Consider the following 27,991-nt stretch of genomic DNA (forward strand, 5'->3'; position numbering starts at 1 on the left):
ACTCCAATATTCTTGAAGAGTTCTATGCTTACTCTTCTCTGTGGGGCAGAAATTACAGTGGTAACTGCTACTGTTGAACTGAGATCCCTAAGTACAATGAGGGTAATTGGATCCCAGGGTGGCAGGAACCAAGTGTTGGCAGTTAATTGCAAAATACGAGGTGGTCATGCTTACTGTAAAGGATGGTGAAATCAAAAGCAGTGATCATTATAGCCTGACTCACAGAGACTATGGTATTATCTGGTTGATCATGGTGTCTCTAGAGAAGAAGCAAATGAACAGTCTACTAAATTCTTACCTGAGCTGTATAAGTGGAAGAGTTCTAGGTCTAGTGAACAGAAGTCTAACTTGACACAACAAAACAGAGAACCATGGTCCTTGAATCAGTTCTCAGATTTGGGTGTGTTTGTAGACTAAGAACCTCTTTAAAAAAGGGGAAACCTGGTCCCCAAGATGAAGGATTCCAGCACATTGTCAAAATTTTCTACTATTAATCTTTCTCCCAGTCTTCCCCAGAGGGATCTACAGCCACTTACCAGGGTTATTATGCACTGGGGAAAGGAAATAACGAGACATTTTAGAGTTTACCAGACACTGGATCTAAACTGATACAGATTCCAAGAGATCCAAAACATCACGGTGGTCCACCAATCAGAGTAGGAGCTTATGAAGGTCAGGTGATCAATGTCAGGTCCATTACACAGTGGGCTCAGTGGGTCCCAGAACCCATCCTGTGGTTATTTCCCCAGTTTTGGAGTGCATAATTGGAATAGATATACCCAGCAACTGGCAGAATCTCCATATTGGTTCCCTGACCTATGGAGTGAGAGCTTATGGTAGGAAAGGCCAAGTGGTAGCCACTAGAATTGCCTCTACCTACAAAAATAGTAAATCATACGTAACACTGCATTCCTGGAGGGATTGCAGAGATTAGTGCCACCATTGAGGACTTAAAGTTACAGTAGTGGTCATTTCTACCACATCCCCACTCAACTTGCCTATTTGTACAGAAGACAGATGTATCTCAGAGAATGACAATGGATTTATTGCTCAATAAGATGGTGATTCCAATTGCAGCTGCTGTTCCAGATGTGGTTTTGTTGCTTGAACAAATTAGCACATTCCCTGGTACCTAGTGTGCAGCTACTGATTTGGAAAATGACCTTCTTCTCTATCCCTGTTAATAGAGATCACCAGAGATAGTTTGCTTTCAACTAGCAAGGCCAGCAATACACCTTCCCCATCTTACCTCAGGGGTATATCAACTCTGCAGTCTAATGTCATAATAAAATCTTCAGGGACCTTGATCACCCCTCCCTCCTATAGGGCATCACACTGGTTCATTAAACTGGTGACCTTAGGTTGATTGGACCTAGTAGGCAAGAAGTAGCAATTATTCTAAACTTGTTGGTGAGATGTTTGCATGCCAGAAGTTGGGAAATAAATTCCACAAACCGTTCAGGGGATTTACACCTCGATGAAATGTCTAGGGGTTTAGTGGTGTAGGGCACATCAAGATATCTTTTCCAAGTTGAAGAATAAATTGTTGCATCTGGTCCCTCCTACAACCAAAAATGAGGCACAATGCCTAGTGGGCCTCTTTATATTTTAGAGGCAACATATTTGTTACTGGGGTGTGCTACTCTGGCCTGTTTACTGAGTGACCTGAAAAGCTGCTAGTTTATAGTGGGACCCAGAACAAAAGAAGGCTCTGCAACAGGTCCAGGCTGCCATACAAGCTGTTCTGCCACTCGGACCATAACCCAGAACCCAGATAGAGCATATCTGATCATGTTTGAAGTGTCAGTGCAGATAGGGATGCTGTCTGAAGCTGTTGGCAGGCTTCTGCAGTTGAATCACAGTGCAGATCCTTACCATTTCATAGCAAAGCCCTGCCATCCTTTGTGGATACCTACTCTTCTTTTGAAAAATATCTTTTGGTCAGCTACTTAGTAGAGACGAAACACTTAACTGTGGGCCACCAAGTTACCATGTGAACTCAGCTGTCCATCATGTATCAGTTATTGTCTAATCCGCGAAGCAATTAAGTTGGGTGTGCACAGCAGCACCTCATTGTTAAATGGAAGTGATATACACAAGATGGGTATGTATGAGAGTGCTATAATTTTCAGTCAGTGCACCTGGTTGCTCATTTTGTCTGGAAGGAGAAATTGCCAGAGGTATGAGGCTATACAGAGTCATGGGCTGTGGCCAATAGCATGGATAGACAGGGATTTGTTAAAAACATGTTTAGAAAACTGGCAACAAGGAGACCAGGGAAAAGGTATGTGGATAGATCTCCCTGAATGGACAAAGAATGTGAAGATATTTGTGTCCCCTATAAAAGCTCACCAAAGGGTGACCTCAGCAGAAGAAACCTTTAATAATCAAATGGACAGGATGACCAGTTCTGTGGATACTGGTCAGCCTCCTTTTACAGCCACTCCCGTCATTGCCCAATGGGCTCATGAACACAGTGGTCATGGTGGCAGGGATGGAGGTTATGCACGAATCAGGAACTTACAAAGCTACCGTGTCTATGGCCACTGATGAATGTCCAATCTGAGAAGCAGATTGGATCAATGTGGATTCCCCAATATGGCACAATTCCAAGGGGGTAACCAGTCCACTACCTGGTGGTAGATTGATTACATTGGACCACTTCTATCATGGAAGGGTCAGCACTTTTTTTTTTTTAACATGAATATATACTTAATCTGGATTTGCCTTCCTTGTGTGAAATTCTTCTGCCAAAACTACAACCCATGGATTTAGAGAATAGCTCTTCCACTGTCATGATATCCTACACAACACTGATTTTGATCAAGGAACTTACTTCACAGCAAATGAAGCATTGTAATGAGCCCATGATCATGGAATTTACTAGTTTTACTATTTCCCCCATCATCCTAAAGTGGTTGGCCTGGTAGGATGGTGGAATGGCCTTTTAAAGACTCAGCTGCAGCACTAGGTAGGTGGAAATACCTTGCAGAGCTTGGGCAATGTCCTCTGGATGCAGTATATGCTCTACATCTGTTTCCAATATACATTGCTGTTTCTCCCATAGATTCACAGATCCACTCACTATTACGCCTAGTTATCCGCTAGCAACATTTTTGCTTCCCATCCTCTCATCTTTAGGTTCTGATGGTCTAGAGGTCTTTGTCCCTAAGAAGTAATTCTTCCACTAGAAGGCACTATGATTGCATTGAACTGAAAGTTGTGACTGCCATCAGGCAAAGAAAGGGATTAATGTACTGACTGGGGCACTTGATTCTAATTACCAAGGAGAAATTTGATTGCTACTACACAGGGGGGTAATGAAGACTATGTCTGGAATAAAGGAAATACTTGAGAGAGTCTCTTAATATTACCAAAGCCTGTGATTAGAGTCAGTGGGAAATTACCAAACTCAATACATACTTGCAGGGCTGATAATGGTCCAGCCTCTTCAAGGATGAAGGTTTGGGTCACCCACTAGGCAAAGATAATAGTCTTTTAGATACACCAACATGGCTAAGCTACAGTCCCTAGTTATTCACTCAAACATCAATCTAGAAGTTGCTGTGAAGGTATTTTATAGATGTGATTAAAGTTCATAATCAGTTGACCTGAAGTAAAGAAGATTATCCTAGATAATCTGGTCATGAGACAAGTTGTAGAAATGAGGACTGCGATAGTTATGAGTATTTCTTCCTAATTTTTAAAAGGAATATATATATATATATATATATGCGCTGTTTTCTTTCTTTTCTTATTCCCTTATTATCTAACATAAGATCTATTAATAATCATTAACTTTCTGTCTCAGCTTTTGAGGTACAGAATATCAAAGAAGACAGAACATCACTCAAGGGCTTTGCATCCTTTTCTAGGAAAAAGGAAAGTGTGTTTTTGGTTGAACAAAGAGTGTTTTTGTGTCACATTAGGTAGAATTATGACTTGGATATTGTCTTTGTTTGGAAATTAAGTATGTTGAAGGAGACATGCATGGTTGCCAAGTTGACAGGAGTGGATGGTGGTCTTTTAGCTGTAACAACACAGCTTAACTATGGTTCCCAGTTATTCACTCCAACACTAATCTAGATGTTGCAGCGAAGGTATTTTGTAGATGTGATTAAATTTTAAAATCAATTGCCTTTAAATAAAGGAGATTATCCCAGGTAATCTGGATGGATCTGATTCAACCAGCTGTAAGAGAAGAAGAAATTCTGCCCGTGGACAGAAGCTTCAGCCCATGCCCAAGAGTTCTAGCTTGCTGTTCCCTATGGTCTGCCCTATACATTTTGGATTTGCTTCCACAATTATGTAAACCAATTTCTCGCAGTAAGTATCTTAATATATGTCTCCTACTTGTTCTGCTTCTCTGGTAAACCTTAATGGATACACTTGATTTAACCTTCTGGTGGGTGTGGGAATGGGTATCTGCTCATCAAACTTAGTAATGGAGCTGAAAGCACTGCTGGATCCAAGGAAACTTTCCAGATGGGTAATTCTGATTTATAGTAAATACAGTAATGACCAACTCATTTATAATGAATATTTTTTGGTTGAAGTAGATGTAGTTCTATGTGCATCACTTCCACAAAGTATGCTTTTTGGGAAAGGAAAAGGGCAGGGGTTTCTCTGGGCAAGTAAGTTTGAGAAATGATGTTAAAGAGATGTCTCTATTTCAAGATTTCTTAAAGCCTTACAATGATACTGCGCATGAGAGATCCAAAAGGAACATAATAGGAGGTGTCTCCTCATCTTATTTGAATATGGAACACTTTTTTTCCCCTCTGGGTATTGCAACACTAGAATTGCATGAGAGATATTTTAGGAAACACTTATCCATACATTTATGGTCCATAAATAAAATTCTGAGTGGGAAGAATCTTATCTCCTTAGCTTGCCTTTTGCTTCACCCATAGTAAATTAGACTCTAACCTATTTTTAAAGAGATTTTATAATAAAGACAAAGAGCCAAAAATTAAAGAGCGCTCCAAAATTATATTTGAAAGAAGAATTTTCATATCCTAATCTCAAAAGGATCCCCAGTGGAAATAGCATGCCAAGAGAATTTATCATTATTTGCACATATTATTACGTTTGTACCTAGCTGGTGAAGTGGAAATCTTCTAGTTTGTACATTTAGTATTCCTTGATAGAAACACACACACACACACACACACACACACGTGCACATCCACATGCATATACACACGTATTTTACAGTAGAAATTCAACCAATTTACAGGTTAGAGTCCATGAAAATGACTGATTTTTTTTATTCTGGCACTTAGCATTTATCTTAGAATTATCATACTCTTAAATTCTACTCTCTAATTTTTCCAACAGCAAAAAAAAAAAAAAAATAAACTAAAGCAATGCTGCAAAATTAAATTTTCTAAATGGGTTTAATTTTAAAAGACTAAATTGTAAAGCTCAAGCGACTTGGGTAGAATGTCTCATGATTATGCTGCCACCTTAGTATTTTCTGATTTTTATCTATATAGCATATGTTTCTCTTGCTCTTACGATCTTCTTGCCAAAAATTTTGTAGAGTTTATTTGTCTTTCTCATCTTTACTTTTTACATCTTTTACTTTACATTCTAAAAAATTTTATCCTCCACTAAATCTGATAAAGTACATTTCAAACAAGATAAATATCTTAATTTACATATTTCAGTCCTATGAAGATACTGCTGCCGTTTCTTTATGCTATACTATATATGCTCGTGTATGCTGGATCACAGCATCAACTCAACATGGATGCTGTGAAATGATTGCATCTCCTGAGGAAAAATGATGAGTTTGTGGGAAAAATCTTTTTCATCCATAATACGTTAGTAAATTCATTATTAGTGAGAAAACCTATCTTTCCTATGCTCATCTATTGTTCTAATATTCTAGTTAGCCCCTTAAGGGCAGTCTTAGGGACTTATGGGTTGTGGTGCCCCTGGGGTGTGGTTACACAGTGAACTGTATACAGTAGGTGCTAAATAACTGCTTGTGTATGATGATCCCTGTGTGTTGTTTCCTTCAACTTGTGCTGCCTAAAGGGGGGGTGCCTGGTGTGCCTTCATGGGCTGGGCCGAGAAAGGTTGGGTCAGAGGCTCCAGGGCTCAGTGGAGGTTCTCTGGACATTTCTGTAGCATCCTGGGTTCCACCAGGGCACATCCCGGGCAATCACTCTACCTTCCTGTCTTCATTTTCAAAGGCAGGCACCATGTCCTGTTTATCTTGCTCTCCCCAGGACCAGGGCAATTCCTGGTAAGGAAAATGTAGCTGCTATTTTCTCCTTCCTGTGAGTAGGGAGTGGAGGAGGGTGTGGGAAGCCCTAAGGCTCTCCTTCGCCCTGCCCCCTTCCCCCCTCCTCTCCCTCCCCAAACAGGAAGGCGCATCCACGTGGAGGTGGGTTCTTTGGAGGTAGGATGGATTGCCGACTTTTCTTATAATTTGGAATCTAACATACTGCACATTGAGTTCATGTCTCTAGTTCTCTCCAGCTGCTCCAGGTGGGCACCAAGCGGCCCCCTGCCCAACGCCTGGGTCATGGCTAACAGCTCGGGACTATTGCTCCATCATCATCCTGGGGTTATTGCTGTTCTGACCCTCCCCAGTTCCCCAATCTGCTCTAGGATTTCCAAAGATCTTTTCTGTAGCCAGTTTGAAGCATTGCCTCCGGGTATGCCTCCTTTCCCCTTGGCCACGCCCCCTTTATTTCATACCCTGGCTCCCTACTTTCTTTACCCCCGACCCTCTCTGGGTCATCCTGGTGTGACAATTTACCTAAACACTGTTTTTGCTACTTCTTTCCCTGCTTATCAAACCAATCTCATCTCTGTGGCAGAACACTGAAGATTTCAATTATCCATGTCTCATCATCGTTTATAGCATAGCAGTTAAGAGCAAGAATTCTGGAGTCGGAAGGCTGGGTTTGAAACCCAATTCTGCCCCGGATAACTGTGTGACCTCAGACGAGTTTCTTAGGTTTCCTCATCTGTGAAACAGCAATAAAGCATTTACTGTATAGGATTGTCTGATATGCTAGGTAATTGTTTGTGGTGAGAACTTTAGGAGATAATAGCACTCACACACATACAGAGTTATGCTCTTATTCCCCTAGCAAACAAAGGTCACTGCTGTCTGTTACTCCTCTACCTCATCTGCTCAGTGCTACCTCTGCTGTCCTTTTCCCAATGCACAGCTTCACCTTCCCCAAGTCCTCTGATTGACCTTGCTCAGCAGTGGTCGAGCTCTTGCATTTCCACCCTTAGGGCCCATGCCTGGTCTGTATTACTTTATCCTTGGGTTGTTATACTTGCTTCTTATATTTTGTCTTCTCACAGACATTGTCTGTGCCATGTATTCCAGCACTTAGAATAGAGCTAAGTTCATGGTTTCCGTATTTTTATTAAGAACTAAGTACTAAGTATTACACTTAGTTAAGTAAAGGTGAAGAATTGGCATCTTTTTTTAGAAGTTGAATTGCATTTTTAAAGATTAGTATAAAGTCGAGTTAACGACAATCTTATCAACTGTCACTTCTATTATCAACTCACGTAATACAAATCTTGCCTGTTTGCCTGAAGGAAATGAAGCATCTGGTGTAGACTTCTCAGTCTGGCTCTTTTACCAGTGTGTCTGGTATCTGTTGATAGCAAGAGATGCTTCATGGGTGCTAGGAAAGGAATCTTAAACTTTACAGAAGAAAGGGAAGCAATGGGTCCTTATGTGTGGAACCAGGAATGCCACCCTTGACAGCAGCCCAGCCCACTGGCAGCCCATTGTATCAGGAGCGTCAGGCATCCTTGCTCTCTGCTGCTCAGAGACTCAGGAATGACGCCTGTTTCCGAAGAATGGGAAAATGTTCCTAGTGTTCTTACCATCAAGCTGGTAGCAGATGTTTGAAAAGAGGAAGGGAAAACATGACCCAAAGCACTAGGCCATTCTGCTTTTTCCAGGCTAGAAAAAGAACTGTGTTTGATCTATGGCAGGGGTTTTATTTGAACAGAAGCTTCCAAGGGATTGGGGTATAATTTTGTATGCCAGGACTTGCCTAAGTGAGAATTCCCAAAGGAAGGACCTATACCCCCACGTGTTGTCACTTTGCCATCTCAAAGTCAATGTTTCTATATACCTGGCTTCTGAGCCTCTTCTGTTTCTAAGTTTGCTGCGCTAGCCCTCCAAACATAACTACTTTTTCCTAGAGAACTGTCTCTTCCTAGAGAATGTGGAAAAAGAAGGCATCACACTTCTGGAGGTGTTCCTCTTTTCCTTTTTTTGTATTTTTCTAATTTTATAGAATGAGCTTGTATTATTTTTAAGATGGAAAGATAAGTCTATATATACTTCTAAAGGCAGCCACAGCACTACTTCTGTTCATTAGTTGCCTTTGAATCGACATTAGAGAATTCTGTGTTCTGGTTGTTGCATCCATCCCAACTCTTTGGTGAAACTTTTGGACCCCCAGGCTCTGGCTCCTTCTCACCGTATTTCTGTTTATGCGTCAACACCCATCTTCTGTTTGAATTAAGACAATATCTTCCCATCTCCTGTATCCCCTCCCCCACAGTGTCTGTCCTTTTGCTCTGTGCTTGCCTGTCCCTGGCGGCCTCTCTTCTGCCTCTGTGACCCGACTCCCCTATCAAAGCTCACCTCTGACTCATGGCACTTTCTTGAACCACCTGGGTCCATCCAGACACAGCTGTCTTTTCTCTGAATTGTTACTGCCCTTCTTATCTGCAGCAACAACAGACTCCTAGTAACATGACCTTGCTTTTCAGCAGCTCTGTGCTGTTTTCAGAGCATGCTCACCCCCATTATTTCATCTTAGGGCTGGGATTAGGGGGAGGAGAGTGAGGATCTCACCCTCAGGCTCGTGCAAGTGCTGGGTTGGATCCTGTCTTTGTTTAAAATGTTGATATTTTGTTAACCATGAATTTTTCTGCATTCATTTTAATTTTTAAGTATATTGCATCAGAACAGTTTTTATCTTGATTCTTGAGTTCCTCATTGTCCTCTTAAATTTTGCACCTGAGATCAGTGCCTCACTGGCCTCACCCTAGTCTTGACCCTGCTTCATTCAGTCCATTCAGTGACAAGTGCCTGGGGTCTCACAGCCCATTTTGTACACAATGAAAGTCCTCTGTCCCTTGATTATAAGCTTTGTGAGGCGTCTTTGTAGCTGATACTGTTCTGGCCTTCCCACGTCAACATGTTGAGGTACCTGCTGATGTGTTTACTTCAAGGTGTAGCAATGTGATTAGGACCACGTGTATCTGATCAGGACCCTATGGGACCTTCCCAGAATAGACCCTCCTCATGTCCTCTGTCTGCCTTTTGTCTGTAGAAAATCTTTAGTCAAAGAATAAATTTAATCAGAGAAGTAAGCAAATAAAGAAAGAAAGGAAAACAGTCAAGCAAGACAAAATAATAACAGTTTGGCCATTAAACAGTCAAGGGTCTTTAGTTTTTCCTCAAGGGCTACAGATAATATTCTGAGTCATGTCCTCTGAGCTGTTTTGCAGATACTGAAACCCCCACCAGGTGGAAGAAGTTAACTGCATATTGCCCACAAGCACGTGGACCCCAGATAGGTTGGAACCAGAAGGTTAATGTTGTTGACTCTCAGTTACCTCACCACCAACCAATCAGAAGTGTGTCCACAAGTTGATTGCATATCCCATAACCCCCCTCTCTCACCCTGTCTTTTTAAAGCTTTTTCTAAAAGCCTTTGGGGAGTTCAGGTCTTTTGAGCACTAGCTGCCTGGACTCCTTGCTTGGCGCCTGCAATAAATGTTGCACTTTTCTTCACCAAAACCCAGTGTCAGTAGATTGGCTTTACTGTTCATGGGCAAGTGGACTCAAGTTTGGTTTGGTAACATATGTGGGGACCATAAACTTGTAAAAAGCCCAGTCATTGCCCTTGACCTGTCCGTGAGTGCATCTGCCTGTAGACCCCCCTGCACATCTAGGAAGTGGACTTCCTCTGCTTCAGAAATCGAGTGCCCATTTGATAGGGGAGTCATGGGGGCTGTCTGGGAGAGAAGAATTTGACTGAGAACAGCTCACTCAGGGGACCTGAGGGAAGTCAAACATTAGTTGGGCCCCAGGAGCTTCTGTTTCAAGCAGGAAGGAACTCCTTAAAAATTGGCCAATATTTCTGCAAAAGAACATATGCTATGGATTCTGGGATGAATGTAACTTTTGAAGGTTTACTTGTATGGTGGTGTGGCACTGAGATGACATTTTTGGAGTCATGAAAATGAAAATGAAATAGTATATACTTAAAATCTTCTACTCTTTGAATAAAAGTGTAACAGTGTATGCCTTTGAATGTGGTTATGTTGGATTTGGTGTGTTTCAGGTTGGCTCATGGCTGGCTTCTTATCCTACCAGGTTATGGAGACTTCTTGTGTCATCCCACTACACAGGGGTAGTGTGTGTGTGTGTGTGTGTGTGTGTGTGTGTGTGTGTGTCTGTGTCTGTGTCTGTGTGTGTGTGTAGTGGGGGTGTCTCTGACTACCTGTTATTCCTCTGTTGGTCTGGGGTCATTCTGCCTGTTTGAGGATCAGAGATAGAGTGTGGATCTAAATTATTACCTTGAGAGAATAAGATAAAGAAAGAATGTGAATACAGCGCTAAAAAGAAATGAGTTATCAAGCCATGAAAAGAGATGGAGGAAGCTTAAAGGCATATTACCAAGTGAAAGAAGCCAATCTGAGAGGCTACATATTGTATGCATGATTCCCAATATATGACATTCTAGAAAAGGCAAAATTATGGAGACAGTAAAAAAGATCAGTGAGTGATTGCCAAGGATTATGGGAGGGAGAGACAGGGATGAATAGGTGGAACACATAGGATTTTTAGGGCAGTGAAATGATTCTGTATGATACTATAATGATGGATACATGTCATTATACATTTGTCAAAACTCACAGAATGTGCCACAAGAGAGGGTCTAAACTGTGGACTTAAGTTGATAATCAAGTATCAATATTGACTCATCAATTATTGTTACAATTGTAACAACTGTATCACATTAATGCAAGAGGTTAATAATTAAAAAACTGAGGTAGGGGGAGAGGGGGTATAAGGAAATTCTTTGTAGTTTCTGCTCAATTTTTCTGTAGACCTAAAGCTTAAAAAAATGAAGTCTATTAATTAAAAGGAAAGAAAGAGAGGAGAGAAAGAATTTGTCTCATCTTCCTATTTGTCTCATCTTTTATCTTTCAACAAAGGGCCTTAGCTCTAAACAGCATGTTAAGAAGGAAAGCTTGGTTGGCATGGGGTGAAGCATGGCTCCTTCCAGACGCAGCGCATGTCTGCTACCATCAACCCGGCTCGAAACAGCCCGATTTCCTTTTCCAACCCACCACCCATCCTGCATTTAGTCAAATGGAATTTTCAATAATGTGGGTCATGACAGAAGCTCCTTGACATGGCAAATGTTCCCTGGGGATATCAAGTTTGATCCCTATCTGAGCTGCCTCGGTTGTGTGACAAATATTTTCACTCACAAGCGTAATTCAAACCTTGGCAGAGGCAGGGGTGAGGAGACAGACAGGGAAGTGTTAGATGGAGAAAGAAGGAAAGTGTTTACATCCTTGACACAGCAGCCTGGGGAGGTGACTTTCCCTGCTGTAGTCAGAGCTGGGATTTCTTGCTAAGGAAGAAAGGGTAACTGATACTTGCAGAGCAGCCCACATGCACTAATGAAAACTAGGATGATGAGGAACAAGATAAGAGCAGCACCCACTAATGTTCCCCACGAGCTGGGCACCAGTGTAAGCGTTTTAAAAAGAGAAATTTATTTAATCATGACAACAGAGGTGGGGTCTACCAATATCCCATTCTACAGATGAGAAGACTGTTACTAGATTTGGTTGTGTGGTTAAGATTGCATAGTCACTAAGAAGCAGAACAGAATTCAAATCCAGTCTTCCAGCTCAGGATGGTGGCCTTTCTCCAAACCATGTGGCCTCTGATTAGCTCCTCTGGACAGGTGACAGTTGTGAGTCCAGCACTGCCCAGCCCAAGGGGGCAGAGAGCAAACGGGTGTTGCCTGGAAATACCTAGACACATAATATATAATACAAACCTTCATGCCGTGGGAATCTAAATAAGGACCTCCCAAAAGTGTCTGTGTCTTAATCTCTGGAGCTTGGTGAATATGTGACCTTGTTTGGCAAAAGGGACTTTGCATTTAATTAAGCTAAGGACATTCAGATGGGGAGATTAACCTGGATTATTCATGTGGAATGTAATCACAAGGGTCTTTATAAGAGCAAAGCAGAAGGGTCAAAGTCAGACAGAGAGAGAGACAGACAGACAGAGAAGGAGGAAGCAGAGGTCAGAACACTGTAAGGCCATAAGCCATGGAATGTGGGTGACTTCTAGAAGCTGGAAAAAGTAAGGAAAAGGATTTTCCCTGAGAGCTTCCAGAAGGAACCAACCCTACTCACACCTTGGTTTGAGGGCTTTCTGGCCTCCAGACCCAGAACTGTAAGAGACTACCCCTGTGTGGTCTTCATTTGTTTTTATTTTTGGCTGCGCCCGGCAGCTTCTGGGATCTTAGTTCCCCAACCAGGGATCGAACCTGCATCCTAAGCAGTGAAAGCAGAGTTCTAACCACTGGGCCACCAGGGAATTCCCCTCTGTGTGGTCTCAAACCACTAAGTGTGTGGTAATTTGTTATAGGAGCAACAGGAAATTAATATACATAGGGAACACACACACACATACTACATGAACATGTATCTTCAGGCATTTAGGGCTGAGCTTGCTGACTCTGGCTCCCAGCCCTTTCTCTGCCCTCTTGAGGTCTGGCTCCCCAGTATGGTTAGCCTCCTTTCACATCCATGACTCCTCCCTCTGCCCACTTGAGGGCCCTTACTTTGACCTGGCTTGGATGATAAATTATAGTTGACCCTTGAACAACATGGGTTTGAACTGTGTGTGTCCACTTATCCATGGATTTTTTTCAATAAATACTGCAGTACTACATGATCCACGGTTGGATGAATCCTCCAGATATGGAGGACCCATTGATAGAGAGGGCCAACTACAAAGTTCCCAGGGTTTTCAACTGTGGGGTTAGGGGAGGGCTGCTCCCCCTAACTCTTCCCATTTTTCAAGAGTCAACTAAGTATGGTTGTCTCATCTCCATCAACCTGGCAGTTGCCTGCAAGTGATTTAGTCCCTGAACATTTAAAATTCCAGGCTGGCCTCCTCCTGCCGTCCAGCATACCCCCTGATACCTCCTCCTTGAATCATGGGACTGCCCAGAAATCTATCAAGCCTTTAATTTTACAGAAGAGGATGATGACTCCTAAAGACATTATTGTTCAAGGTCCCATGAACTCGGTGCCAAAACGTGCCTTGAGCTCAGGAATCCTCCAGTAATGGTTCCACGAGAAGTATCTTCCCCACTGATTCACATTGCTCAGGGCATGCTGATGGGGGTGCTGACTCACCAGGACCTAATACCTGTGTAACCTGCCAGGTCTGACACCTGAACCCTTGGACTTTGGTAGTCTCTTGACTGAAGGTATCTTGTCCCTGCTCAACAGTCTTTGCTATGGTTATGAACTGAATTTTTGTGTCCCTCCCAATCCATATATTGAAACTTAACCTCCAGTGTGGCTGTATTTAGAGATGGGGCCTCTGAGGAAATAATTACTGTTGAAAGAGTAAAAGAGGTCATAAGGGTGGGGCCCTGATTTTATAGGATTAGTGTCCTTATAAGAAGAGACACTAGAGCTTGCTCTCTCTGTCTTTTTCTCCTTATTTGCATGCACAGAGGAAAGGCCATGTGAGGACACAGCCAGAAGACAGACATCTACAATCCAGGAAGAGAGGTCTCACCAGAAACAGAATCAGCTGGTACCTTGATCTTGGACTTCTAGCCTTTAGAACTGTGAGAAATAAATGTCTGTTGTTCAAACCACCTGGTGTGGAATCCTGTTATAGCAGCAAGGACAGATGGATACAGCTCTCTCCCTTTGAGTCTACACCTGCCTGTCATTTATGCCTCTCAGTGTGTGTCCTCTTCCCCTCCAGCTTTCTCTCACCCTCCCACTCACAACTCTGCTTCCAAACATAAACCTTTCACCACTGACAAACAGGGCACAGAGGTGTCTCAGCTGTTGTCTGGCCTGACCATTCTCGCTGACTGTCAGTGGTCTCCCACCCAAAGCCACTGCTCCCAGCTCCACAAGTTAAAAATCCCGTCTTCCATGTAAGGACCTGCTAGAAGACTGCTTTATCCATGGACCTCCCTGCTCACAGCCAGACCCATTCTTCTGCCTCTGTTGCTACAGGAAGTTTGGGTTTACTATGGCCATGTGTAGGGTGTTGAATAGTGTCCCCCAAATTCATGGCCATCTAGAACCTCAGGACATGACCTTATGGAAATAGAGTCTTTGCATTTGTAATTAAGTATCTTGATATGAGATCATGCTGGATTTAGGTTGGGTTCTAAATTGTCCTTTTAAGAAAAGGAAGGAACGCAGAGACAGAGGGAAGAAAGAGGCAGAGACCAGAGTGATGTGGCCACAAGCCAAGGAATGCCAGGAGCCACCAGAGACTGGAGGAGGCAAAGAAGGATTCTCCCCTAGAGACTTTGGAGGGACTAAGACACTGCTGACAGCTTGATTTTAGATTTCTGGCCTCCAGAACTGCGAATCAATTTCTGTTGTTTTCAGCCACCAAGTTTGTATGATTTGTTATGGCCTCCCTGGGAAACTAATACCCTAGTATTACAGGTATTCGATTTCACCCCTGCCCTTCAGGACAGGTGCCTTATTCTAGTTAGCATGGGGCCTCCCCTAGCATCCTGACACCTAGTGAGCTTGCAAACTCGTACACTGTGCTGAGTCACAGTGAATGTCCCCAGGCTGCTCTGTCATGCATTCTGTTGCTCAGAGATCTAGTGGCTGGGTCTGTCTTTCTCAGCACAGGGTGTGGGCCCGCCCAGATCCAAGGATGTGTGAATTGCTGGCAGAGCTGGATGCTAAAATTCCCAACCAGCACTCCAGATTCCCCGTCTGCTCGTTATGACTTGTATATTAGAAATGCTCTCAGGATTCTCATAAAATGGTTCTTCTAGGCAGATGTAATATTTTCCTCCAGAAACTCATATGTTACTTAGCTCTTCTAAGCCTCAGTCATCAAGGGGACTTCTGGTTCTGAGCATAGTTTGGGACTATTCTAAGGATATATCTTCTAAGGACCCCCAGACTCATATATACCCCCTTTTGAGAACAGGTGTTTTGGTAAAACTGGAGGAATGTAGGAGGCACCTCCTTAGACCACAGAGCCCCAGGGACAGCAATTTCCCCTGAGACTGTTGATTGTCTCCAGAGAGCTTAAGAGTTACTTCTGGAGGCTGAGATTCAGCCTGGGGATCCGTGGTGAGAATAAGTAGATTCTGTTTATCGTAGTTAATATGGCTCTATATGCAACCAAGATGAGGAGGGCCAGGAAAATTTAGGTTACAAGTGAGTTCTGAGCATTATAGAAGATGTTCGAAACACATTTTAAAGGAGATTTTAGACTAGCACTGTTCATAAGTAAACCACGTGGCAGTTTCCAAAGACTCACTGTTGTACTCTCATAATTAACAGGCATTCAGGTCTTAACATCTGGGAATGACAATGCACTGAAATTGCATTATCTCAGTGCATTGGGTTTTTGTCCTTGTTACAGTTTGTTTATATGTTGTTAACACAGAGTAACATGTGCATTAGTTAGCATACACTACTAACAAATAAAAACAACATCTATCACTAGTTGAGTGCTTACTAGAGAGTAGAAAGGCAATGTGATAAGTGCTTTATACATGTGTCTTAGTCAGCTCTGGCTGCTATAACAAAATACTGTAGGCTCAGTGCCTTAAACAACATTTATTTCTCACATTTCTGGAGGCTGAGAAGTCCAAGATCAAGATGCTGGAAGAGTTGGCTTTTGGTGAGGGCCCTCTTCCTAGCTTGTAGGCTACAGCCTTCTCTCTGTGTCCTCACAAGTGTCCCCTCTTCTTATAAGAGCGCTAATCCCATCATGGGAGCTCCATTCTCACGATCTCATATAAAACTTATCACCTCTCAGAGGCCCCACCTCCCAATACTTTCACTTTGGGAGTTAAAGGCTTCAACACATAAATTTTGTGGCAACACAAACTTTCAGGCCATATAACGGTATTATTTTTTTAATCTCCAAAACAAATCTTTGAAGAAGAGTTCATGCATTTTACAGGTAAAGAAACTGGGGGTCAGAAAAGTGAATTTCTTTGCTGAGGGTCACACAGGAAGTGGAGGGGATATGAACACAGCTCTGGGTGGCCATCACCCAACTATCATTAACTAGGTAGTACAAATGTGACACCTCCCTTTCCCTCTTCCATGCAGGCATTGCTAACGAGCATGGTACTCTTTTCCTGATGAGCCCTGATGTGGTCCTACAACCCTTTTGAGCCCAGCCTTCCAAGCAGTCAGAATTAATCAACTGGAGTTGGTGTCAACATGGGAGATGCAAACTCCTTGCCTTCCTGGTGATATAATGCTTTCCATCTTGGTGTGATGCTGGCCCATTGCACTTAAGCCAGAAATATTAGCTGCCACAGGGGGGAAGAGGTAGGGCCAGGAGTCTTTAAAATTTTTTATTATTTATTTATTTATTCTGTTGGCTGTGTTTGGTCTTAGTTGCAGTACACGGGATCTTTCGTTGTGGCACATGGCCTTCTCCCTAGTTGTGGCACGTGGGCTCAGGCTTAGTTGTCCCGTGGCATGTGGGACTTTAGTTCCTTGACCAGGGATTGAACCCATGTCCTCTGCATTGGAAAGTGGGTTCTTAACCACTGGACCACCAGGGAAGTCCCACGGGGGTCTTTTTTTTTTTAAAAAAAATTAAAAAATTATTTATTTTACTGTGGTAAAAACATTTAACATGAGATCTGTCCCTTTAACAAATATTTGAAAGTACAATATAGTGTTTTTCATCCATTGTTGTACAGAAGATCTCCAGAGCTTATTCATCTTGCTTAACACTGGGTCTTCTTGAAACGTGGCCAGCACTTAGGTGGACCAACGCCTTCCTCTTCTACATGGGGCATCAGACTCTGGGCACTTTTGCCTGCCCCACAATTCAGCTAAGCAGGAAGCCAACAGGTGTGAGTGCAGCCATCTCAACTGTGGCAGCCTCAAAGGCCATGTGCAGAACCTGGATATATTTCTCCATTTGGCTGTTGCCTACTGCTGCTCTAATGTGGAGGGACGAGGCTGGGCTTTACAGTGAGATTAAGTGGAGTTTGGTTCTCGCATCTGCCGCTTACTAGCAGTGTGGCCCTGGACACCTTGTCTAATTTCTTTGAGTTGTGGTCTCTTCATTTTAAAATGAGGCCGTTGTGAGGATTGGATATGACAATATAAATAAAGTGATCTTGGCATCTGACAGGCACTCAGTACACAATGGATACACATCTTAGCTGTGATTATTGACAGTTATTTTCTCTATGTCTCTGTTCTATTTCTCTGAGTGGAGGGTAAGTTCCTTAAAAGCAAGGCCTCCCTGATAGTACCTCACAGAGCTTGCTTTGCACACAGTAGGACCTACTAAACATATTCCCCGAATCATGGTTGATGTACTATTTTAAAATTCTGGTCTCAGTTGACAGGGAATCTCTTCTCTTTTGTCCTCTACCTTGAATCCAGGCCAGCATCTGAGAAAATAGCTTCAAAGACAACAAATGAACAGGGGGTTGGAACATTCTCCCATCATCTGCGTATAAAATTGTCTAAAGCTGTATATAAACTTTGGAAGTCCCCTTGGGACAAGCTGAGCCTGGGAGGAGCTTGCGGGTGGAGGGTGGTTGAAGCACAACAGTTTCCTGATGGGCAGGGAACTCTGCATCCCTAGACTGAGTGATGCCTGTGGCAGACCTTTCAGGAGGCAAGGCCTGGGGCGTGCTCATCCTTCCTCTGACGGGGATTTTGTAAAGGATGCTGACTGTTTTCACACTGGAGAATACCAAAGAATCTTAAGAAACTTCTTTTCCTCTGAAAGAAGGAAATGATCTCTGATAGCTTTCTTCATCTAGAATGAAGCCACACACATGAATTTTTACGTGGCATTTCCAAGAGAATGGGTCTGCTGCTCTACCTTGGAATCCCCAAATACATGAATGTATTTCTTTGGGAACTTGCAATGAGTTTTAATGGACACAGTGATGCTGGGAATAAAACAGAAATGGTCGTGCCTGATGCCCATGGGAATCTAATACTGATTATTTTTGAAAGCAGAGGGAATTGGCCTACAAAAAAAAATCAGCATACACATTTAAAATGGAGTTAGAAAGAGCTGGCAGAAGAACTATGAAAGAATATTAATTAAAGTTTCAAGTTTGAACCTAGTCATGGGAAGGTCAGAAATATTTTTCTTAAGGTCATGGATCCATCAGCTGTGACTTTAATTAAGAATAATGGGGTTGGACCACCTCTGCCCTCATCTCTGTGTCATTACCATTCCAGGTGGAGAGACCTCTTTAATGTCACAGACAGAAAGCTAATGTGATTAAGGCCTTGTTTTCACATTTTTCAAGTACCAATTGTGCGCAGACATGAGAAGAAAGATCTCTTATTCTCAAGGCATTTGCTCATGCATTTTTAAAATACCATTCGTTGCTTATTGACTTAATGAAGCTGCTCATGGATTTCCAGTTTTCTTCCTGCATTAATTTTAGACAAATAATATTAATCAGGGGGCTTCCCTGGTGGCACAGTGGTTGAGAGTCCGCCTGCCGATGCAGGGGACACGGGTTTGTGCCCTGGTCCGGGAAGATCCCACATGCCACGGAGCGGCTGGGCCCGTGAGCCATGGCTGCTGAGCCTGCGCGTCCGGAGTCTGTGCTCCGCAATGGGAGAGGCCACAACAGTGAGAGGCCCGCGTATTGCAAAAAAAAAAAACAAAAACAAAAAATTAATCAATGAGCTTCTCATTCTTGCTTTGATGGAAGATGGAAATATGAAGATTTAACAAGAATTTGGGCCCCATTCCAGAAGCAGTCATGGAACATGGAGCTTCTTTTTGATCTTTTTGGTATAGCATAGAATGTTCACTTTAATTTGCTTTTGGCGTGGTATTAACATAACTCAACAAATTGCTGATTTAGAACATCCTTCTTATTCTCATTTGCACATTTGTTCACATTCTTCCTACCATGCGACCAGCGTACTGTGATTGATTGTAGAAATTCCCTCTGCATTCATGATCTTTATGATGTGACTTTGCAGCTTCAGCCAATAAGAGGTAGAGTCCCCCCCACCCACCTTGAATCTGGACTGACCTTGTGATTTGCTCTGGCCAACAGAAGTGAAAGTGCCAGTTCTCTTCATCTCTTGGAAATGAGCCCAGGCTGGCCTGCTGGAGGATGAGAGACTATGTGGAGCAGAGATGACCCATCTCAGCCAACTCAGTAGCTGACCTGGATGCATGTGTGACTACCCCTAAGACTGGGAGGAGAATCATCTAGAGAAGCCCAACTCAAATTGCTGACCCACTGAACTACTAACTTTGGGGAAGTTTGTTACATAGCAAAAGCTAGCTAATAACCTCTCTCTAACCTAAGAGAGGTTCTTTGGTTAATCTATCAAGAAGTCCTGGGCTTCCCTGGTGGTGCAGTGGTTGAGAGACCGCCTGCCGATGCAGGGAACACGGATTCGTGCCCCGGTCCGGGAGGATCCCACATGCCGCGGAGCGGCTGGGCCCATGAGCCATGGCCACTGAGCCTGCGCGTCCGGAGCCTGTGCTCCGCAATGGGAGAGGCCACAACAGTGAGAGGCCCGTGTACCGCAAAAAAACAAAAAACAAATAAAAAAAAAAAAAAAAAAAAAAGAAAAACTCCTTAAAGAAAAAGTGACTCTCATTGTAGAGTCATCATCAAAAAGGCTGACACTTATTTTGGAAGCTTTATCATTTCACTACTCTCAAGAAAATTAGGGTAAACAGTTTCATCATCTTCAGCATACTGCATCCGCAGCCAATTCCAGCCTCCAGGCACAGTTATTATCTCCATTTCATAGATGGGGAGTCTGAGGTTTAGAGCCGTTAAATACCTTGCCCAAGGCTGTGCAGACCACCCGTGGAGTCAGGATTGAAACTTTTAGCACCTTCACGCTGCGTAGGTCTATATGATGAAACCAAGTGTTGTAGAACGAAGTGGATCCTGATAACTGTAGGTGACCTACATATGACTGGGGGAACTGTGGCTCTAGTCTCCTCAAAATGCAAGAGTAATATTTTGCTGGATAACTTCTTCCCCTTTCCCCCACTTTGCAAGCATTTGGAGAAAACTTTGTAAACAGGGCTGAAGCAGTAAGGCTAATCAAATCAAAAGCATCCTCCCCTACCCCCTGCCCCAAAGGATCATACTGGTGCTTGCTAATGTGAATCCTTTCTGTTCAAAGTTTAGTACCTCATCCAAGGGCTCCACAATTACATTTCCATTACTTCCCACTGTTTATCACAGTTGGATTGCAAAAGCCAATTTATGTTGTGATTTCTCCTTTGCTAGATCTTTACTGTCTATTTTTAATTTTGTCTCACAGTCCAGTTGGAAGCCTCATCACAGTGTTGGCTCCATGGTGCTGTTGGGACATCGGCCCTGAGAGGGACCTTGTTCTCCAGCCACAAAGCATCCTCTGGACCAGCCATGAGGTCATGGGAAGACTGTGTCCTTGAACAGCTCTTTCTCACTCATCTAGGGCAGTTTCTGATTAACCTTACATCTAAAAAAGAAAGAAACAAATACTTCCTTGTGTATTCTAAAATGAAGAAAAATGATTGTGTCTCCCTAATGCCTCTGACCTGGCATTCGTGAACCCAGACTCAAGTGTTTTCATCACATGACCATCCTCCATGACAGCTCTTACAGTCCATACTGGAGTGACCTGGGCTTTAAGCTGGAGGCCAAGTTTGCTAGGGCTTCTGGGGGTGCAGGGAAGGGTGAGGTGGGGACAAACATTTTGTCCTTTGACAAGAAGAAAGAAAAGTTTCAAGAATACCTTTAGAGATGGGTTGGCAGCCTGGGACAACAGTATTTTAATGGGCATAAATTACTCCTGATAAAAAAAGAACCGGGATCCATGAAAGAAAATATAATTGAAGAATGTTTTGACCATAGCTGTCTAATATTTGAAGAAGTTTTTCTTGATGGGAGATTTTATTGCCACCTGTCTTTGTTTTTGTAATTCTCCAAGGCGACAGGCCAATAAAATCAGCTTATCTGTATGGCTTTTCTAATCTGTTGGCAAAGATTGAAGTGTTTTTTTTAGCCTTCTTTAACAATGTCCCTATTTCCTCCCACCTTATTTTCTTCATATGAATTGGGCAGGGGCTTTTTATTAATATTAGAGAGAGATGACTTTATCCATCAGTGGTTGAGTTGTAATTTGGTCTGTTTAGTTGCCAGTGAATTCACGGAGGTGTGCAGCCTCTGAGGCCAGCAGGTTCCTCCAAAAATGAGATAAGAGAAAGCAAGTGAAGAAATACTTCAGTCCACGGACCACGGATGCTGGTGTGTCTGCTGCCACCCTTCTGTTTATTGCTCTGTGGCCAGTCTTCCTTCGACATAGACCCCGAGTTTCCAGCAAAGCCTGTCCAACTCTAGGTGCTGTTCGAGTTCTGCGGACTCAGCTCTGAGGCACCTGTTGCCCAGATCAATCGCCAAGTTAATTATTTTTGTTCTTTGAACTCAATCCCCCTCCCTGCCTTTATCCCCGTGGCGTACCGTGAAAAGCAGAGCAATGCCTCTCTTTGCCCGTCTCTTTGAAGAGCATGATGTTAAAAATTTGCAAGCAGCAAAGCCAAACATTATGCAATCTTGTGGGAAGGGCACAGATGCTGGGGTTCAATGGCATTGGGAGGGGAAACTAGAGGCAGTAAGCAGCTAAGATCGATTGAGGACCTATTACCTGCTAAGTGTTTGGGGCTTGTTATCTCCTTTAATCCACACAACAGGTTTAGTTATTAGTGCATTTTGCAGATTAGGAACATGTGTCCACCTAGGGTAGATAATTCCCCCCCTATCACGCAAGGGCACGAAAATCCTGCTCTTGTCACCTTTCCTGCACCCTTTTCATCTTCTTGACGGTGAGAATATCTGTCTGCTTTAATCAAGGGGCATTTTTTAGTCAAGGTTTCATGAGACAATATGCACCAAAGCATATCTGTAAACTCTGAGGCATTCCACTAAAGCTAGTTGTTACTGCTTTCCACATGGAAATTCTCCTGGGTTGCTGGTCCTTTGGCCAGTTCCACAAAGTAGGCTGACCAAAGTCCTGTGATGCATGAGGCCTGGTCCAAGGCAAGGTCATGAGCCCCTTCTCTGAAGGTGCTGAACGTCGCACAAAGTAAGGGTGTCCCCTGCGGCACTTTGCTTGTCCTTTCGGGCTCACTGGGAGCCCTAACTCCATATTTACCCCATTAGAACCTGGGAAAGCTCATTCTTTCCATTTATCAGGTTGGGGTGGCCTCATCCTGAGGAAGCTGGAAGGGATTTGGGGTTAGAAAATATTCATGTTTTAAGTGTTATTTCTAGAATGCTCTCTATTCATTAAGGAAGAGCTTCTTTTTGAGAGGCTGGTTTCTCATGGCTTGTCAAACAAGGCAGGTTATTTCATGCATACATGAAGGAATTCATACATGTAGGCTGTGAATGGGTGTCCATCAACCAGAGGGGCCATGCCCTGAAGGCGACCACGTCTGTGATACTGAGTCACCTCCCCCTTTCCACGTCCTCAGCCGTGAGCTGAGATGACACAGGCAGACACCATAGAATTCAAAGCCACCTTTTCCTGGGCACACGTGCTGTGGAGTGAAGAGCTTGGTTAAGGGAGCAAGAGCTGCCTCGTCTTGGAGGCTTCCTGAGTACCAAGCTGTCTGCATCATTGCATTTAGTTCTAGCGGGAACCATGCCACAGAGGAGCCATGCCAGGGAGGAACCATGCAAGGGGGGTGCTAGTTCCAGGGGAAACTGATTGCTCAGGGAGGTTAAACACTTTGCTCAGGTGGGAAGTTCAAAAGCTGGGGTTTAAACACGGGAGAGTCTGATTCCAGACCCTACAGACTTAAACATATCATCACAGAGCTTAGGCAACGGCTGGTGCCTGACTTGTAATGTGAGGAAATTAATCAATACTACCATCCCCTATCATAAATGGAAGGCAGGAAATCATACCTGTATGAAAGTAAAAGACAATCCATCCATTACAAGAAGTCAGAGTTTAGCCATTGTTTTCCAGACTTTTTGGACAATACCTCACGATAAGAAATATATTTTTTTTATCATGGTTCAGTGGTCATATTTAGATATTTGTGTATGCATACACATATGAGTGGGTGTATATAGACTCAAACCAAAATTTCATGGAATAATTTTTCCTAATTTACCATGTACTCCACACTGAAAGATTTTCTGTTCCCTTTTTCTTTATCTCATTTTTTTTTTTACAGTGCTGGTTAAATTTATTTTATTAAATTCATTTATTTTCACAATCTGTAGGCCGTGACCCCCTAGTCACAGACACTGTTTAATGGGGGCTATGTCTCTGGAACAGCCTGTATGAGTTGGAAGTTAAGACCTTCTACTTGTAGGCTGTTTGACCTTGGGTAAATCCCTTAACCCCTCATGCCTCAGTTTCCTTATCTACAAAGTGAACATAATGAAATAATAGCTACCTCAAAGAGATGTTATAGCAACTTGGTGTAATAATACAGATGAAGGGCTTAAACCGAAGAATGGTGAAAGTAAATAATTAATGTTAGTTTCCTAATAATTACAAGTGACTTTTCCACAATATATTTATTTTGCATCTGTATCTGCTATTTAATAACAGCAAAAAAATTAAGGCAGTTGGTATCTATGGGAGGGATGAAAGTCTGTCTATGAGTATGTTGGAGGTCAGGGTAATGATCATGTAAACCCAACTTTTCTAGGGCTTAGAGGCAGGTGTGGTTGATTTGAAGTAGAAAAGAGCAAAACTAAAATTCAAATGTAACTCTATGTCTTAGATTAAAGTATGTTTATAAAACAGACACAAATTCATAGACAGAAGATTAAATTATACTCAGTCTAAACTCTACATAAAGAAGGTGGGGAAACATGTAACACATTTTAGAAAAAATTCCATTGAGAAAATAAAATGACACCAAAATGTTGGTACCATTAAGGGGTAAATTCTGTTATCTGGAAGACTGCATCCTGTGGAGATATTTTCCCCATGATGCCTGTGGGAAGATGAAAGTTTGCTTTACGGAACCTTTCCCACTGTGATTTACAGTTGGTACAGCACGAAGTGCTGGGGTGAAATCAGGACAAGAAGAGGCTAATGGAGCAGGGCAGGCCTCCATTTTTAAGGACAAGGGACATTCTTTGAGGTAGGCCTGTGAGAGGCGAAATCACAACATAGAATTCAATCCTAATTTTGGGGAGGTTTAAAAGAAAAAAAGAGAAGGAAAATTAAGGAATCTCTTTGGGCCTTAAATAATCTCTTGGAATGGGTATTCTTTTGTTATACCCATTTTACAGATGAGGAGATGGAAGCATGAGGGGTTAAAAAATTTCCCTTAGGCATCAACCTCCTGGGATTTCTCCCTGTTTTGATGTAGTGTGATACAGTATTATCCTGCCCTTGCATTTAAGACATAGAAAAATTATAGGTTCTATGGGGGCTGAGGTGAAGGTATGGTCCAAGAACAATAGGAGAGACCAGGAATCTGACGTGACAGAACAGACTATGATTGGCCACTGTTTATTCTTTGAGGCCAGAAAGTGGGGTTTATATTTGCCTTGACCCAAGGTTGCACCTAGATCTTTTTTCATGTCTTTTTTATGGACACTGTATGGAAGTGAAAAGGCTGGAATGCTGCCAAGACAAGTCAGCAAACCTAATATCATTTGCTCTTAGCTGGATCAATGGCCTTCTTCTTGCCCTTTCTTAGAAGCTTAGTGTGTTGGAAACTCAGCAAAATTAAAGAACCGTTAAAAAGGATTAATTCATTAAAATGGATTAAGCCTGGGAACCCATGGAAAGATTGACTTCAGTGTCAAGGGGCAAAGTGGCTGGCTGTTTTGGAAGTCTAAGCTGGCAGATTCAAGGCCAGTAGCCTAGTTGAGCGGCCACAGGCAGGACCAAGCTTCATTTCATTCAGAAGTATTTGGCTCTAATTCTAGCTTCAGTTCTTTTCCCAAAGTGAAGTACTTGGATGAGATGGTCTCTGAGATCCCTCCTGCTTCTAATACTGAGATTTAAGGTAGTCAAAATAGGACCTTCCCCAACGCCAATCAAGTCTCCTTGTAAACTACCTGCCTATATGTGCTTTCATTACTATACACTGAATCTTTATGTTATTTGTCCATTTGGTTGCGGTTGGCAATAAGTTGGCCTCTCTGGATTCTCCTTTGTGCCTTTTTTGTGACTACAGCACAGAAAGATTTGGGTGTGGGTTGCAAAGAGTAAAACAAGTGAGATTGCTTGTGCAACCATGGCAATCGGTAAAACACACCATTGGGAGTAAGTGGTTAATAGAATACAACGATTCAGAATTAATAATTTATATGGTTTCATTTCCATGACACTGAATTATAACAACAATAAAAACAAGATGGCGATACACTAATATGTATAAAATAGATAACTAATAGGAACCTGCTGTATAGCACAGGGAACTCTACTTCACTTTGCTGTACAGTAGAAACTAACACAACATTGTAAAACAACTATACCCCAATTAAAAAAAAAACAAAACAAGATGGTGATACTGTTGACTTGCTACCAACAGACATTTCTCCACCTATTTTTTTCCCCTCGCCAATCTACCATCCACAACAGAAGTTGTAAGTGCCAGATATCCACTTTTTCAGCCTCCCTAACAGCTAGGGGTTGGCCATGTTTTCCATTCCTGAAGGGAAGTCAGCAGACGAAGTGGATGAAGGAGAAATGAGAGAGGAGAAGATTCTTCCTTTGAATCTGATTGAGTCAGGATATTGTTTGTGGAGTTGTGGCAGCCTTCTTATCTACAAGAGAAGTAGGCCAAGAGAAACAAAGGGAAATGGACTCACCATAGTCCAGAGAATCTAGAGCTGCTGAACTGGACTAGTTACCTTTGGACTTCTCATATGTGAGATTTATGAACAATTCCCAAATATCCAAGTCACTGTAGTCAGACATTTCCTCACCTGCAGTTTAGAGCTTCCTAATTGATAACCTAACTTAATAACGCCCTTGTTAAGTAACCACTCTACACTGGGCATTGTTACATTGTTCTAATAATGCAATCCCATAAAGTATATCTATTTTTAGTACTGTTTTAGTGATGAAGAAGTGGTAGCCTAGAAACAGAAATAACTGGCCCTAGAACAGTGGTTAGCTAGTGGTCAAGGCAGGATTTCATCCTATGCTTCCAAACCCCTTACTCTGTGCTTACAGTACAAATGGGGCAGGCAGCCATACACATTGGTTCTGAAGAGACCCAGAAAAGGCTCTATCTCTTCCTTGAATCCTCCTCCCCATTGGCCTCATGTCCCATGAGTCTTACCCCTGGTATCTCCTTAAGGAGCCTTTTGGGGATTTGCACACTTGAATGTGGTTAAATCATAGTGCTGTCCCAAGAGAAATTAAACCTACATTCATACAAAAACTCGTATAAGAACGTTCATAGCATCATTATTCACAATAACCAAAAGGTGGAAATAACCCAAATGTCCATTAACTGACAAATGGATAAATAAAACATGTTCTATCCATACAATGGAGTATTACCCAGCCATAAAAAGGAATGAAATACTGACACATGCTACATCATGGATGGACATTGTAAACATGCTCAGTGAAAGAAGCCAGTGAAAAAAGAGCACATACTGTTCAATTATATTCATATGAAAGTGCAGAATAGGGAAATCTGTTGAGATAGTAGGTTAGTGGTTGCTTAGAGCTGAGAAATATGGGGGATATGGATAGCTAAATGGTGTGAGATTTCTTTTTGAGGTGATAAAAATGTTCTAAAATTGACTTCAGTGATGGCTGAACATATTTGAGATTATACTAAAAATCAATGATTTGTTCCACTTTAAATGAGTGAATTGTATGGTATGTGAATTATATCTCAGTAAAGCTGTTAAAAAAAATCATAGTGCTTCTAGGAGGGGAAGCACCTTAGCTAGTCATCCGTCATAGGTGGGCTCAGGCTCCAGTAACTTTGAGCGGGGGAGGAGGAGAAGATGTAAAAGTGAGGGGGGCAGGAGAAGCTGGAAACAGGGAAGCATGTCAGCCAGTGTAACAGAGATCTGCACAGTGACAAAGTGTCTCTCCTTGACCAAACTCTACTCAGGGTCCCCTGAGCTCTTTTTCAACCAGGTCTTCACTTTTGGACTTCTGTGTTTGTCTCCACATTGTCCAGTTCTAGGAAGGATTCTGTTAAGTCAGTTTAATCAGAATTCCACACCTTTCATATCTGATCACCCTCCATATCTGATCAGGTTCCTCATCCTCCACCATCCACAGAGGGTGTCTGATCACCCTGGTAAGCCTTCAGCAAGAATCCTGTTAGGTCAGTTTAGCCAGAAGCCCCCTTACCCCTGATGTCTCCTCTTAGTAGTTTTCCATCCACAGACCCCACCCTGCTCCTTGTCTATAAGTCCCACTTGCCCACGTTGTACTCAGAGTTGAGCCCAATTTCTCTTCCCCCTGTAAAACCCCAATGCAGTAACCTCTACGTATACCTACGTCTACAGCCCTCCTTGAATGAAATCTGCCTTACTGTCCTTTAGCAAGTGCCATTGAATAATTTTCTTCTTAACAGCAGCAAGAAGGTGTGTGTAGTTTCAGGGGAAGGGGAGGAGGGGGGAGGGGAAGGTGAGAAAAGGTGTTTGCAGGATGACCGTTCCTTTTCCCACTACCTTGAGCAAGGTGAGCCCCTTCCATGCAGCAATTATGGCCAACAGACAAG

At 42.7% G+C, this 27,991-nt stretch overlaps 1 protein-coding gene and 2 pseudogenes across 1 annotated transcript in view; 2 read left to right on the plus strand and 1 right to left on the minus strand.

Moving 5' to 3' along the window:
• The window catches only part of KCNJ6 (potassium inwardly rectifying channel subfamily J member 6), a 285,124-nt gene that overhangs the window by 143,170 nt on the left and 113,963 nt on the right, over nucleotides 1-27,991 (minus strand). The gene's annotated exons all lie outside the window — the stretch shown is intronic.
• LOC137225570 (uncharacterized) lies at nucleotides 454-2,114 on the plus strand (annotated as a pseudogene).
• On the plus strand, nucleotides 2,127-3,481 carry LOC137225571 (uncharacterized; annotated as a pseudogene).

This window comes from Pseudorca crassidens, chromosome 5 (genome assembly GCF_039906515.1).
Source record: "Pseudorca crassidens isolate mPseCra1 chromosome 5, mPseCra1.hap1, whole genome shotgun sequence".
Classification (NCBI taxonomy): domain Eukaryota; kingdom Metazoa; phylum Chordata; class Mammalia; order Artiodactyla; family Delphinidae; genus Pseudorca; species Pseudorca crassidens.